The sequence below is a fragment of the Chelonoidis abingdonii genome, chromosome 5 (genome assembly GCF_003597395.2).
Source record: "Chelonoidis abingdonii isolate Lonesome George chromosome 5, CheloAbing_2.0, whole genome shotgun sequence".
Lineage (NCBI taxonomy): Eukaryota > Metazoa > Chordata > Testudines > Testudinidae > Chelonoidis > Chelonoidis abingdonii.
In genome coordinates this window covers 87,614,088-87,628,623 of record NC_133773.1, presented here as the reverse complement: position 1 = coordinate 87,628,623, position 14,536 = coordinate 87,614,088, and the positions used below count along the sequence as shown (strand labels likewise).

At 38.7% G+C, this 14,536-nt stretch overlaps 1 protein-coding gene across 2 annotated transcripts in view; it reads left to right on the top strand.

The window, feature by feature from the left end:
• Window positions 1–273: 273 nt before the first annotated feature.
• The window catches only part of SLC7A2 (solute carrier family 7 member 2), a 47,705-nt gene continuing 33,442 nt past the window's right edge, over window positions 274–14,536 (top strand). For both annotated transcript variants that reach the window (XM_032798211.2, XM_032798209.2), the window contains exon 1: window positions 274–639. The gene's annotated coding sequence lies outside the window, so the exon portion shown is untranslated. The remainder of the gene's footprint in view (window positions 640–14,536) is intronic.

The window sequence follows — 14,536 nt, the reverse complement described above, 5'->3', positions numbered from 1 at the left end:
ATTTTATTTATTTTCTATAGTGGGAGTGTTAGCTTTAACTTTGACTTTCTTGGCTTTCATCTGTTTGTGTCACAATCTTTGCTATTTAAACTTTCTTCTTACATTTATACTTCCAAACTTTACTCTGTTATGGATTTTGGTGCCCCCCTGCCCCCTCCCCAAAAAAGTTTATTTTGAGAGTATTGCTTTAAATAGATAGTTCCTCCCATGGGCTGCTTAATAAATCAGTGCTGTGGAGAGGAGTTGGGGACAGCACTGTGTGGCAATGTTACAAGCAGTTTCTGTAGGTCTCTTGTGAATATCTGGGATTCAGATGATGATATATAGTCCTGCTGTGTAATGCTTCGGGATATCTTGAAGGTCAGATTAAATGACCAGCACTGGAGGCCAATAGAGCTATTAAGAGTTTCTTCATAAGGAAATCTGTTAATCCGTCTTTGTTACATTTGAAGCTGCACACTATCAAAACTACTCTATGTGCTTGCCGTAGTCTAGTAGTGTCAGTGTTTTATCAACAGATAATTGAGCTGCTATAAAATTTTTTAGAAAACGGAGCTGTGCCTAGCCATTTTTGGTTTTGTGTGATTTTTCTTCTAAAAACAAACTGAAAAGAGAATTAAGGAGAACTTGAGAGAATTGGTAAGTGATAATTCTATTTAATATAGTATGTACCATAGGTTGAAGTAGAATGTCAGTAGTCTGGTTAGATCGTAAGACAACAAAACAAACTGAAACAAATATTTTTCTTGTCTTTATATATGTGTGAAAGACATTAATTTTTTTAAAAAGGTATTAGAATTACATTTATTTTCCTGGGAAATTAGTCTACCTCCCTATTTTAGAATGATCCTATTCTTATTATCTCATTGTAATTTGTAAATCATAATTATTGAGCTGTATTAATTTTTTTCTCTTCATAATTTGTATGTGTATGTGCTTTTAGACATCCACATAAATAGCATTGCTGTATATTCTCACACTGTAACTGATATTTCTTTGCAGGAACCTGGTATTATTTTCAGAATTGTGTGTGTGTGTTAAATCACATTCTAAAGAATTATTCTTAATTTTATGCACATTTTTCACTGGCGTCTTAAACATTATGTGAATCCTTTTTTATGATTCTGAGTATGGGAGAGTTATTGGGGGCTTTAAAGAACTAATTTTTAAAAAGTGCAACCTGCAACTTTAGTCACCATGTTAAAAGCAAATGCTTGCTGTACACTTCCCGATTAATCCTTGGTATCCAGATAAAGAGAAACAGGTAAAGGTCAACTTAAGTTTGTTTAAAATGTTTGAGCCTTACTTTTATTTTTGGTGTAGTAAATTGTTAACAAGAGCCTCTTTCACCTTCTATTCACCCTGTTCGTGGGCTAGACTTTGTCATTCTTATCCATGTTGAATAGTACTTTATTCCAGACTGAAAGTAGTCCACAGCAACTCATAGACTAAGGTACTGCTCAGCGTGAGCAAGGTGCATAAAATCTGGCCCCAAATGAATCATAGTTGTAATTGGTTTTGTCTGTGTGTATTTTGTTGTTTTGTTTTTTAAATCAAGTATTTGTTTAGTTTCCTGTTTCCTGATCCTACAGTCTTTACTCAGGCAAAACTTCCACTGATGTCTCTGGGAGACTTCAGCCCAGAGATTTCATTGGGAGTTTTGTGTAAGAGCTGCAGGACTGGGCCTAGAGTGTATGTGTGAGGTGTCACAAGAAACCAGATGTAGTATCTGAATTTGAACCCTGCATGGGATTAGTGTAGAGCCCTGCAGCAGGACCGGGATCCCCCAGGTCTCACAGGAGCTGCTGCCAAAATAGCAGGAGTGAGATTAAAAGTAGTCCCACACAGGACTCTAGTCTGGATTGCTGATTGTCAGTGTGTGCATTTCATGGTATGAGGGCCCAGACTTGAATTTCCACTAAAGTCAGTCTGAGTTTTGGTTGCTTAGCATCTCATTGGAAGGACTCATCATTATGCAGAACTGAGCCCTTTCAGTATATGCCACAAAAGTGAGCTAATAATGACATTTCAATAGGATGGTTTATTGGTAATGTAGATTAATGCATTTGAAAATGTGAGAGTTTAGAAAACATTGGCTGGTGCTGCCATTCTCTTCTCTCTGAGAGATCTCTATTGCAGTAAGATGTTCATTATTTTAGTTTGGAGACTGCCTCTCAGCTTGCACAACTTGAAATTTTACTTAGTGGCTTTGAATCATTGTAGTTAAGAAGTGTCCATTATTGCTGTTCAGAATAAAAATTTTAATTTTAAGCCAACATGGATACAAAATCTTGGAAACCAATAATATTTTAAAAGCTTCAGAGGTCTGGCACATTTAAAACTGCAGTGAACTAATGCCCTGCTATTTTATTGAGTTTTGAAATAATATGACATTTGAAAATTTTACTTGTGTTTTTTCTATCAAGAGCCTTAAAGCTAAAATGTGGAAGTAATTGTGTATTTAATTATCCTGGTCTGTAGCTCCTAAGCATGGGATCATGCTAGAAGATTACATCAGATCTCTAATACTTTATTAATCTAGACATGAAAAAGGTTCTTGGTGGTAATGCATGAATCTGTTAATGCAACACTAGCCAATGATACTTCTTTGATGGTATCAGAATGATCTAAAATTACAAACTGAGTCATAACTTTTCCCTGGGTATGACAATGGTTGCACTCATGTTACAGCTGTTAGTGTGAGTTTGTCATATAATATAATTCCAAGAAAAACACGGAGGGCAAGTTACGCTGGAATAACACGGCATAATGGTGGGTAATTGAGTTCAGACTCTGCCCAAGTAAATTCCTAATTTTATTTCTTATCTTTTACTGTATTCTGGTTCTATATTTCTTAGTCTTCTGGAAGAATGCTGCCCCTAATGGTAAAAGTGTTCAATGTAATACACATGTATGTATACCATAGTGTATGTACTCATACTTATTTTGTTGTCTAGTCTCTGTAGATGTCAATAATCCCAAACCAAGAAGGTAATAAAACAAGAGGTCATAGTTCTGCTGACTTCCAGTGCAAGACAACCTGCTTTTTACAGAGTACTGCTGACAAAGAAGATTTTGGTTATTGACTTGCAAGTGTAAGCCCCGATCATGCAAACACTTATGCACATGCTCAACTTCACACACGCTGAGTAGTATGTGAAGTTAAGCAAATGCATAAGATTTTGCAGGATCAGCTCTTTAGATGTTTAAACCTTTACAGATTTATCAAGGCAGCCTCTTACGGCCATTCTGAGAGATTATACCTACCAGATCAGTCAACGGCAATAACGGTGAGGCTGCAGCTCTGTGTTCATATTTAGGAAAGTTTAACCTCCCTCCGTCCCTTCCCCCCAGTCCCCTAATCGTGGTATCCCTTGGATTACTCCTGTGTTTCATTTCCAGTCTATGCAAGAGTCTCGTTTCACAAGTAAATTAGGATGCAGTGTTTTTTTTTCTACTTCGTTATTCGCTGATCATACATTTCTAGACTCATGAACTAAAAATTCTTCAACAGCCTCAAACTCTTCTACATTGACAACATGTCAAAACTGCTGAAAGAAGCCTTCCCTCCACAAAATATAAAATATAAGAGCTTTCACTGCTTCATCCATCCCCTCTGGAAAAGCCTGAGTAAACAGGCTTGGTAACATACTCTCAAGCTTACAAACTCAGCTATCTCTGATCAAGGGGTGAAGCAAATTTCACATGGGAGGTCCCTCCAGCAAGAATGTCCTCCTGCCTGGCCCTGGGGTATATAAACTTAAGAACTGTTGCCCGAAGCAGCTGATGATTCCACGTGGAATATGGTTGGTAGGGAAGAGAAAGGTAGCCTCTAAGGGCAGGACCCAAACCACAAAGCACTTCGTAGGTCAAAACCAATGCCGTGAATTATAACTGGAATTCAGTGTGCAAACTGATGATTAGAGTGCATTACAGAAATTTAGTCGGCAGGTGTCAAAGACACAAGTAAGGTGGGGATGTCCAGATCTGAAAAGAATAGTGGTAACCTATTAGCATTAGATAAAGATAGCTGTAGTATAAAAAAAAAAGTTTTCTATCTGATAATTCAGATGCAGCCGGGTATGCAACAGGACCTTTAAACTGCAAATCTTTTTAATAAAGAGTGGCTGTACCTTCCTCAAAGGAGCAGAAAAGGTGGTAGAACAGAGTTCCATGACAGTCCAAGTGGGACAGCTCTTAATGCAGAACAGCAGTCATCTAATTCACATAATCATACTCCTCTCTGGATCAAATCTTAGAAAAGCAAAGTGAACCACATGATCAATCATGTCAAAGGCAGCTGATAAATTTGAAAGAACCAGGGTAAAATCATGACCCCATTGAAATCAGTGGGAGTTTTGCCATTGAGTTCAGTGGGGCCAGAATTTCAGCCTCTTATCTTTATGCACTGCTGAAAGGATATTATATAATGCACAAGACCAGCAATAGATTGTGTTGTACCCAATCCTGGAACCAAATGGAAAGGGTCAGAGAGCTCTGAGGACTCCAGTTAGTACCAAAACTAACTTGTCGTAATCTCCTTTCTATCACGGATGATAGGTCAAAAGCAAATCCTATTTGTCCTAATGAATTCTCCCTAATTATAGCTTGGAAAGCTTAGCCAGGCGAGAGAAGCAAGCTCCTGAGATGCATCCAAGAAGCATGTGTGTATTCTGGAAGCCATGATGAGTATTTGCAAGGCAGAGATTTCCCTAATGACTGGCCACACTGCTTTCTATTCTTATTCATAAAGGGAAGGATTTGGAGACCTCTTGTGTTTAGAAGAGGCAATCCTAGAAGACTAGTGTTTCAGATTTTGTAAGTGGTGCGGAAGATCAAGAATCGGGTAGCTCCAGCTACCTACGAGGAAGAATAACTGTACTTCCCTTTCCTCCTTACAATGAGATACACTAAAGTGGTTTTACAGACTCTATTCCTCTCACTGTCCACATGAACTGGGTATTTTCCACTGCGGCTTGCACTAATGTAGCATTTTTAAGCATTACTTTTGAAATGTATTTTGTACTGCTTGAAAGCAAATATGTGCTAGAAAAATGTTTCGTTTGGCTAAGTTTCTACATTCCTTGTAGGGTAAATCATCGTAATCATGTATAAAGAGATAGTTGCCTTGCCTTGTCAGGATGACAACAATGATAAAGAAAAGAGATTTTTTGATAGAATGGAGTTGATAAACTGGCAGTGGTGCCAGAGACTGTAGTGGATAAGGTTAAGGTTAAGAGTTCTAGAAGGAAAGCATGGTCCTTTCTACAGATTGACCTAAAATACTTGTTACTGCTTTGGAAAAGTGTCAACAATCATAGTAGGAGGAAACACCACATTTTCAAAGTACTCATTTTGTCTAAATCCTGACACCAGTGAAATCCCTAGGAGCTTCAATATGATTGGAAGTAATGTTATGAAGTGTTGTTTTTCTCTTGGAATATTAGAACTAAATATTAGGTAGTATTTTAAAAACTCTCTGATGAAAATAATACAGTATAAACTATTATTGGTTCTTTTCATGAGTTAGGACAAAAGTAAAAAACATTATTAGTTCAGTGTGCAGTGTCTGAATCATAGAAGATTGGGGTTAGAAGAGACCTCAGGAGGTCATCTAGTCCAACCCCCTGCTCAAAGCAGGACCTATCCCAAATAAATCATCCCAGCCAGGGCTTTGTCAAGCCGGGCCTTAAAAACCGCTAAGGATGGAGTTTCCAACACCTCCCTAGGTAACCCATTCCAGTGCTTCACCACCCTCCTAGAGAAATAGTTTTTTCTAATATCCAACCTAGACTTCCCCCACTGCAACTTGAGATTGTTGCTCCTTGTTCTGTCATCTGCCACCAATGAGAACAGCCTAGCTCCGTCCTCTTTGGAACCTCCCTTCAGGTAGTTGAAGGCTGCTATCAAACCCTCCTCACTTTTCTCTTCTGCAGACTAAATAAGCCCAGTTCCCTCAGCCTCTCCTCGTAAGTTATGTGTCCCAACCCCTTAATCATTTTTGTTGCCCTCTGCTGGACTCTCTTCAATTTGTTCACATCCTTTCTGTAATGGGGGGCCCAAAACTGGACACAGTATTCCAGAAGTGGCCTTCCCAGTGCCAAATAGAGGGAAATAATCACTTCCCTCGATCTGCTGGCAGTGCTCCTACTAATGCAGCCCAATATGCCGTTAGCCTTTTTGGCAACAAGGGCACACTGTTGACTCATATCCAGCTTCTTGTCCACTGTAATCCTCAGGTCCTTTTCTGCAGAACTGCTGCTTAGCCAGTCAGTCCCCAGCCTATAGCAGTGCATGGGATTCTTCGTTCCTAAGTGCAGGACTCTGCACTTGTCCTTGTTGAACCTCATCAGATTTCTTTTGGCTCAATCCTCCAATTTGTCGAGGTCACTCTGGACCCTATCCCTACCCTCCAGCGTATCTACCTTTCCCCCTAGTTTAGTGTAATCCGTGAACTTGCTGAGGGTGCAATCCATCCCATCATCCAGATTATGAATATGATACTTGTATGGAGACTTGGACACTTCCATAATTGTGTTTCCATAATGAAATGTAATTATTATAAAAGACTATGGTGTGTGTCAGGACTCAGAGAATTTGAACTGTCTTCCTGTTGTTATTTTTGTTGTTCCGTGCCTAAGATGGAAAAAAAGACTGTGCTCTAAAATCGTTACAGAAATTGTACACAATTACACTCACAATTTATAATGAAAATTAACACAAACAAAACTGTTTTTTAAATCCTCCTTTCAGTTAAAGGAAGTGCTATTGTATATGTGGGCTGAGGAAGAAAGCTTAAATAAATTGTTTGAAAAAAATATCTAGTTTACTAGATATGTTTAACAGTTTAATATAAGCAGTGTACTGATGTGCTGTTAGCACTGACCCCCCAGTTGGTAAGGCAACTCTCATCTTTTCATGTGGGGTGTATTTATATCTGCTTACTGTATTTTCCACTCCATGCATCTTGTGAAGTGGGTTTTATTCCACGAAAGCTTATGCCCAAATAAATTTGTTAGTCTCTAAGGTGCCACAAGGACTCCTCATTGTTTTTGCTAATTTAGGTTGAGTTTGCCATAAATAGTTGTAGCTGTGCACATGTGACTCTTGCTGAGCTAACTTTAAAATGCAGTAGTTCTACTGAGTGCATTCTGAACGCTTAAACGGTTTTTTTTAGTTAGGTCACTAACGTCCCAATCTTGTGTTGTTCTCCATATAGGCAGACACAGAGCACGGTTGAAGTCACATGGGGCTCTGCACAGGTGCAGGGGTCTGACAGCAAAATGCAGCATAGGGTTGCTACTTAAATCAAATGCATTTACATTCATGTCTACCAACAAGGTGGCACAAACATAGCTCTAACATTCTAAAGGAAATACTCTTCTCTGCAGTAATATCAGGACTGTCAGTAGTCTTTTAATGTCAGACAGCTTGTATCTTTCCTGGGTGGTGAATGTTTAAAGTAAAGAAAAATCATCTTACTATTGGTTACATACAGTGGGGCCACTGACCTGGGTGGCCGTTGTTCACGCTGACGTCAGAGGGAGTCGATGGCACTGAGCACCTTGCAGTTGTGCCACGTTTATTTTTAGAGGCTGAGCTTTTAGAAGAAAAATCAAAAGAAGAGGGACCCATATCTTCAGTGGAATATGAAGCAATTAGCTGTTGTCTTAAAAGCAGGAGTATTTTTAATTTTTATTGAATATTTTGAAGAAATACACCTGCTGTTACAGGATTCTAGCTTTGGGAGTATTTTTACCCCAGGCTTTTGATTTCTGAGGGGCAGTAATATATGTTTCAACACCAGTTTCTAATTACCTGGTTTAAAAATAATCCATATCGAACCTGGAGGACACGAGGTAACACCCTACGTGTATGTATGTCCCCTGAGAAATGGAAAAGTTTCAAGGCTTTTGTGGAATCACAGGAGGGCTCTGTACTGGGAAAAGGAAAAGTTTTTAGCTTGCAGCAGGAGTAGGGGTAAGATTCTTCAAGAGTAATTCCTGCCTCTCTCCTCCCAAGAATTCTTTTCCACTTAACAGTTTGCACTCCTGACATGATTGTGCCCCCTTGCTGCTGGCCCCTCTCTCAGGCTGGGTACTAGCAGGGGAGGAGAGATCAGGCTGGGAGCATGGGACAGCTAGGGTTGCCAGTTTTGGTTGGACATGTTCATGGAGCAGAGGTTTCATCACATGACACAATCTTTAAAGATTAATCTTTAGTTCCTGGACACGCCAGGACAATGCTGGAGGGTTGGCAACCCTAAGGACAGCTAGGGAAGCAGGAGGGGAGTCACATGCACTTCAGGGGAGAGAGAACAGTAAATGGGAGGAAAGCAGAGCTCAAGTTGGCAAGGATGGAGTAGGGGTGGTAGGGGTGATGCGCAAAGTATTAATATCTACAGAAGTTTAAAGCGGTTCTTGTTTTCTTTTCAGAATAAAAATCCTTTACTCCTTTTTTACTTTTATAAAGGAATATCCTGTGTTGATATGGGAAATGGTGTCTTGAGCCCCAGGCCTGCAATATTGTTCTACATAAGTGGATCATGTATCTTCAAGCAATTGCCTTGGCTTCAGGATTGGGACTTACTTAGAATGGCTAAGGCCAGGTTGTTTCTGGCTCTTGTATGTAGGAACAGAAGGTAAGGCTTGAGGGGCTTTCCATATCCCCATCTTACATAACTGCAGACCCTGCATATAGGGAGCAGAGGGACTGGTCCCACTTGGGGATGCAAACTATCCCCACAAGCATGGGAAGAGGAGGAGTATGGCCCTGTCTCCTTCTCTACTCAGGCCTCAAGAGCAGGCTAGTTGAAGCATCAGAAAGGTCCTGGAAGGTTCTGCACTCTGAGATGGTGTATCTCAGATGGTGCACTCTGAGATAGTGTATCTTCACCTCGGGATGTACACAATCTAGAGCGCTCTTCGTTATGAGAAGTGTAGTGACACGATGCACTACAAAAACAACAGTGTAAACAGTTGAATAAAAATGTTATTGCATTTGGGGTTTGGTGTGTAGGGGTTGTATCGTTCATAGATTATTTTTTGTCTGTCATTGGAAGCAATAAAACTGCTATACTTTTCAATTTAGTTCATTCTGGAAGATAATTTTTAACAAACTGAGCCTTGCTTATTGGTTATGTCACAAGAATATTTGGACTGTTATTCTAATTACAGTCCTTAGCACTTTCATATTTCAAACCATATATAGGAGAATGTGCTGTACTGGATGTCTCTATCACAATTCAGCAGAACTGGGTATACTCTCTAGCTGCACTGCTTTTATTACAACACTGTTTCCAAAGGCGTGATTTCAGTGTTTTTTTTTTTTAATAATAATTTCAAGTAATGCAGAAACATTTTAAACATTTCAGCATTAGATTGTGTGGGTTTGAAGATTGGGTTTGTGAGTGCTTTATAATAGTACTGTAATGCTGGATCTTCCTTTTATAAGGACTGCAAATATGAAATCTGAAGATATTTCCCTTCCCCAGTAGGGCAGAGAATGTTTAGGTGCTTTTTTTTTTAATGCAAACATCTTAAAAGTAATGCAAGTTCCTATCCATTAGTGATGGACAAAAATGCCCATTCAGGCCTTAACACCAATTGTGTGCATGTATGTGTGTGTGTTTAAATGTGAAAAAGAAGCTAAAAAAGATTTCACTTTGTGGCTATAATGAATATGATTTAAATTGAACAGCAGTAACATAGTTTTTTTCCCCCTGCTGGGTAAATAGCCCAGTCAGCTTTCTATCATCCAATCACCTGTGATTACTGTGGCACCACCCCCAGGAACCAGCAGCTCCCACCTAACCCACAGTTTTAAAGCAGATAGTTTGGTAAAATCATATAGAACTGTTGCTGCTCACATTTAAGGATACAGAACTTCAGGAATCATTTATAAGAAAGGCAGAAGCTTGTCCAACAAAAAGTTACATTGAACCAGAAGGTTAGTAATAAAGTTTCATGCTAAGAAACTCTTTTTTTAAAAAAAAAGTCAGTTTCAGTACCCATGAAGATTTTTAATATCCTGAAGAGATTATGGATTATCACATAAATTAAAACAAATTACTAAAATTGTATATGCTTTTGAAAAGCAAGACCTGTGATAAATATATCATACCTTAAAGTATTAACCGTTAATACTTCTCTAACTAGATGCCATACTGATCTACTTTCCAACGTGTTAATCAAATAGAGATGGTTTCCACATTAATGTAAACAAAGACCATTTCTGTTTGAAGGAGGTTAAGTATTTAGACATTTGTTCTGTTGTCTTGCTTTTCTTAAATATCATTACATTGATTTCTCTTTTTTTTTTTTAATATTAACTTCTATGAGCAGGACAACAACTGTGAGGTTCTTATTCATAGTATCAGTATTTATAATGCACAAAATTAACAGTACAGTTCATATAAAATCATGCATTGATATGTTAGTCTCATGTATGTACATTTTGCAACTTTCAAATTTTTGTTCTCTTAATTTCATAGAGGATGAAGAAAACCAAAGTTAAACATCCTCATGCCAGGAAAGACAAATCAGTGCTAAAATTGAATTAAGCCAAATTAACTGAAGATGGCAGTAAGTTATAAGGAGAGCTGGTATTGTTGGAGAAACCTATTGGTACAATTTGTTGCAGGTGTTTTGAAGGAAACAGGCTGAAGAAGGATTACATTTTTATCTGGAGAAGGTTTCCATATTTCTTACCATTCTGAATATTCCAGGGGCACTGGGGTCTGTAAAACAACATGTTTGAACATGTATGAACACTACTTTCTTTTTTTTAAAAATAGCCTGTCAGATGCAGTACTGCAAAATAATATGAAGTCAGCAAAATATGTTTTAACAACAAATAAAGGTACCAAAAAACCTCTTGAAAATAGATTTCCCCTGGAATATTTAAGCATATATGTTAACAATAAAATCACATTTTGGATTGCACATAGTGTTTTCTTTGTACAGTAAATACTTTTGTCGTTTATATTATAGTTTAAAAAAATGCAAAACTCAGGATGAAATATTTCAAGAGCCTACCACAGGACAGTAACTAAAGTGAAAGGTGTGTCTTCTACCACCCGCAGACTGGGGAGTGATTTGTAATTTTTATGTTATGTATTTAAAGCAAATTTTATTTCTCAGAGTGAAGGCAGAGATTACAATGTAAAAGGTAGATTAAATTGTTTTTCTGTAGAAATACAGACTCTGTCCATATACACCTATTGATTTTTTTCAGTTATTTATGAAGTTTTGCAACAAAATCACGACCAAGTCCTGAAACACTTTACATGTCTGTGGAAGTGTCAAACCTATTTAAGAGCTGTATGGAGACTTTGTGGAAGGGGACTCTATCCCATGAGTACTGTGACAGTTTAGGGGTCTGCCTAGGTACAAGCTATGAATTTTTTGGTATTATGAACGCTCTGTGTACTCTCTCCATATATCAAATTACAAACTCCAGTTTGTTTTCTAAGCACCATTTTGATTATAAGCTTGTTCTGTAGCCTCCAAATATAGCTGAAACACACAAGAGGTGTCAGGAGAAAATCTTGCACCTAGCAGAGGACTAATAATGGATGATAGTTAAAGCTTAATGATCACCCATTCAGATGGAAGCACCCTGGGACAAAGAGCTGGCTGTCACCCAGGATAAACCAGTTTTTCAAGCCTGGACTGTACATGGATGTTGACCAAGTAACAAAGCACCTGGTGGGCCACAATGATCACCTGGTGGGGTTTGAGGCTGACAAGAGAGGTCATCTGACGGGGAGGGATTGGAAGCCTATAAAAGAAAGGGTCTTTCAACGGCCATTTTGGAAAAGACACCAGAAACATGCTCCGTCAGTGCTATCAGCATAACAACTACGCAGCCACCCATCCCTGCCCCCAGGACCCTAGAAGATAATGCCTGGAAAGAAATGTGCATGACAGTCAGCAGCAAAGCATTTAAGAGGGCAAGAGGCTGTTCACCTCTTACAGCATACCCTTCGGCATACTTCAGAGCAGTTATCCAAAAGGATAAAGACCATCAGGTTGCAGTGTTTGAGGGGTTTTTTCCTTCTGATTTCTTTCTGATAGAAATCAATTGGAAAAGGAATCGGGAGGGGGGCTCCTAATCGCTCCTACATCACTAGGAAGAAGCATGTTATGGGAAGAAGCTTCCTGGTCTCATTCTCTCCCCTCCATGGCATCTCTCCTCCCAGGGCTTCAGTAACCTCCTTAGGTGCCTGCCTGAAGAAAGAGGGTAGGGAAAACAGGTTCTACAGAGGGCTGCTTATGGGAGCAAGGGTTGCTTTTTTGGGCTTAGAGCTCCCCAGTATACTCTTCCACATCAAACCATCCATTCTCAAAATGGGTCGGCCCAATGTGGTGCTCTCGGAGTGAATGATTGACTGATGTGTTCCTTACAGCTGCTGGAGGCTTGGGATTTGACTTTTACAGTGTAACTCAATTGCATTTATATAGTAAATGTGGTAAATGTGTCTGTGCTGGAAAAATTCTTAAGTCATCCACAATCAGCTTGTCGAAATGCCTCCAACAGTGATCTTATCTACTCTTATATGCTAAGCAGGGGCAGATGGGAGATACCCTTCAGCCAGAGTGCTGCAGAAGGTTGTATTAGTGATTCAGTAGGTGACAGTCAGTACTGATTAATTTAAATCAAATCCACCCTGTTCACTAGTCAGGAAGACTTGATTTAATCACTGATTTCTACATAAATTGCATTCTTGTTGGTTGTTATATAACCTTAATACATATTCTTCACAACTCAGATAGATGTAGGTTTCATTTTTGGAAGGTACACACTATATATTTTTAAGTGATTTATTTTGAAACCTTTTCAGATTGGTTTTACAGCTGTATCAGAAAATTGAATGATTGTTTGGTTATTTAATTTACCAAAGGTAATTGAAGCAGATATTTATGAAGTCATTGGGAGGTGAACTATCTCCAGTTCCACAGGTTAATCATTAATATTTGGAGGATTTTCTTGCCATGCTGTATTTTAGGAGGAGAACATCACCAGACAGACATTTAAGTAAAATGTTTTACTTAAGTAAAACAACAATGTTATGTATTCTGTTTTTTTTTCTTCAACAGCAAACATATAATATTTTAACAAAACAAGCATATGAATTTTTGAATTTAGTTTAAACATTCAAGTTTTAAAAATCAGGTTTGTTTTTGTTTTTATATATATTGTGGATGACGTAAGAATTTTTCCAGCAGAGACACATTAATATATATATATATTTATATTTATATTTAAAAATTAAATCGACTATGTCAGCCAGGTCAACATGAGAAACTTAAAACTATTGGCTTCTGCAGCTAACTGAGTCATCTTCACCTTCATTTTCTTGTTTGTTCATAATCTGGAAAAGAAAAGCTTTCCTGCTTTTTCAAGTCCTGAACAACTTCTCAGTTTGGAATGAATTAGTCCAAAGGAAGAAAACATTCTTTCTAAAGCGGCAGAAGAAACTACTGCTGTTAAAAGTGAGATTATCACTTCAACAGTCTCTGAATCCAAGGGCTTGGCTACACTCGAAACTCCAAAGCTCCCGCGGCAGCGCTTTGAAGTGCGAGTGTGGTCGCGGCACCAGCGCTGTAACTTGCTGCGCTCAGGGGTGTGTTTTTTCACACCCCTGAGCGAGAAAGTTGCAGTGCTGTAAAGCGCCAGTATAGCCAAGGCCCAAGTGCTTAAGTGACTTCCACCAGTTCACTGGTGTGACTTTTTCTTTAAAACATCATCAGCAAATATATATTTCTTGAATGGTTCACCCTTAGCTCTGAAGTTTATTATAGTCCGCATAATGGAGGGATGATTGCTGGATGTCCATGTCATAGCCAACTCCTCTGCTTCAGCAGTTAAGGTTTGACCCTGGTACTGAGTATTGAGAATATTTGCAAGAAAATGAGCTGGAGATAGTGCTTGTCCCATGTGTGTTTTTTTTTTTTAATGCTTGCAATTTAACTCTGTCATTGCATATTTCTCTTTTTAAGATCTCACTCAGTTCCTTCCAAATTTCAACAGCGTCAGCAATAAAACAGCTATTTCCCTGCATTTTTTTCAAGGCTACAGAAATAGGCTTCAGGGTACTCAGCATGTGTTCAACCATTCTCTTAAGCCCAGTGTTGAGAACTTTGGCTGTGACAGTGCCATCTATTTTTTCACAATTTTGTTCACAGAATCACATTAGGCCAGTTCCTGGTATAGTGCTCAAAACAGTCCACTACTGAGTTCCATTGCACATCTTAGGGTTAGCTTGGTTCCTCCCATTTTTTTCAGAGCAGCTGCTGCAAAGTGGTTGTTACGGAAGTATTTTGCAATTTCAACAACATTAGCCTTTATTTCTGGAACACTGAAGTCTTTGGCTAGGAAATGCATCAAATGAGCACTGCAACCATATGTTATTAGCTTGGGATTCTCTTCACTTTCTTTTAAATTTGTTCTCATCTTGAATAGATTTGCAGCATTGTCTTTGACCAAGCTGCGTACTAGACATTTGAATTTTTTTTCAGTTTGTTATAGCTTC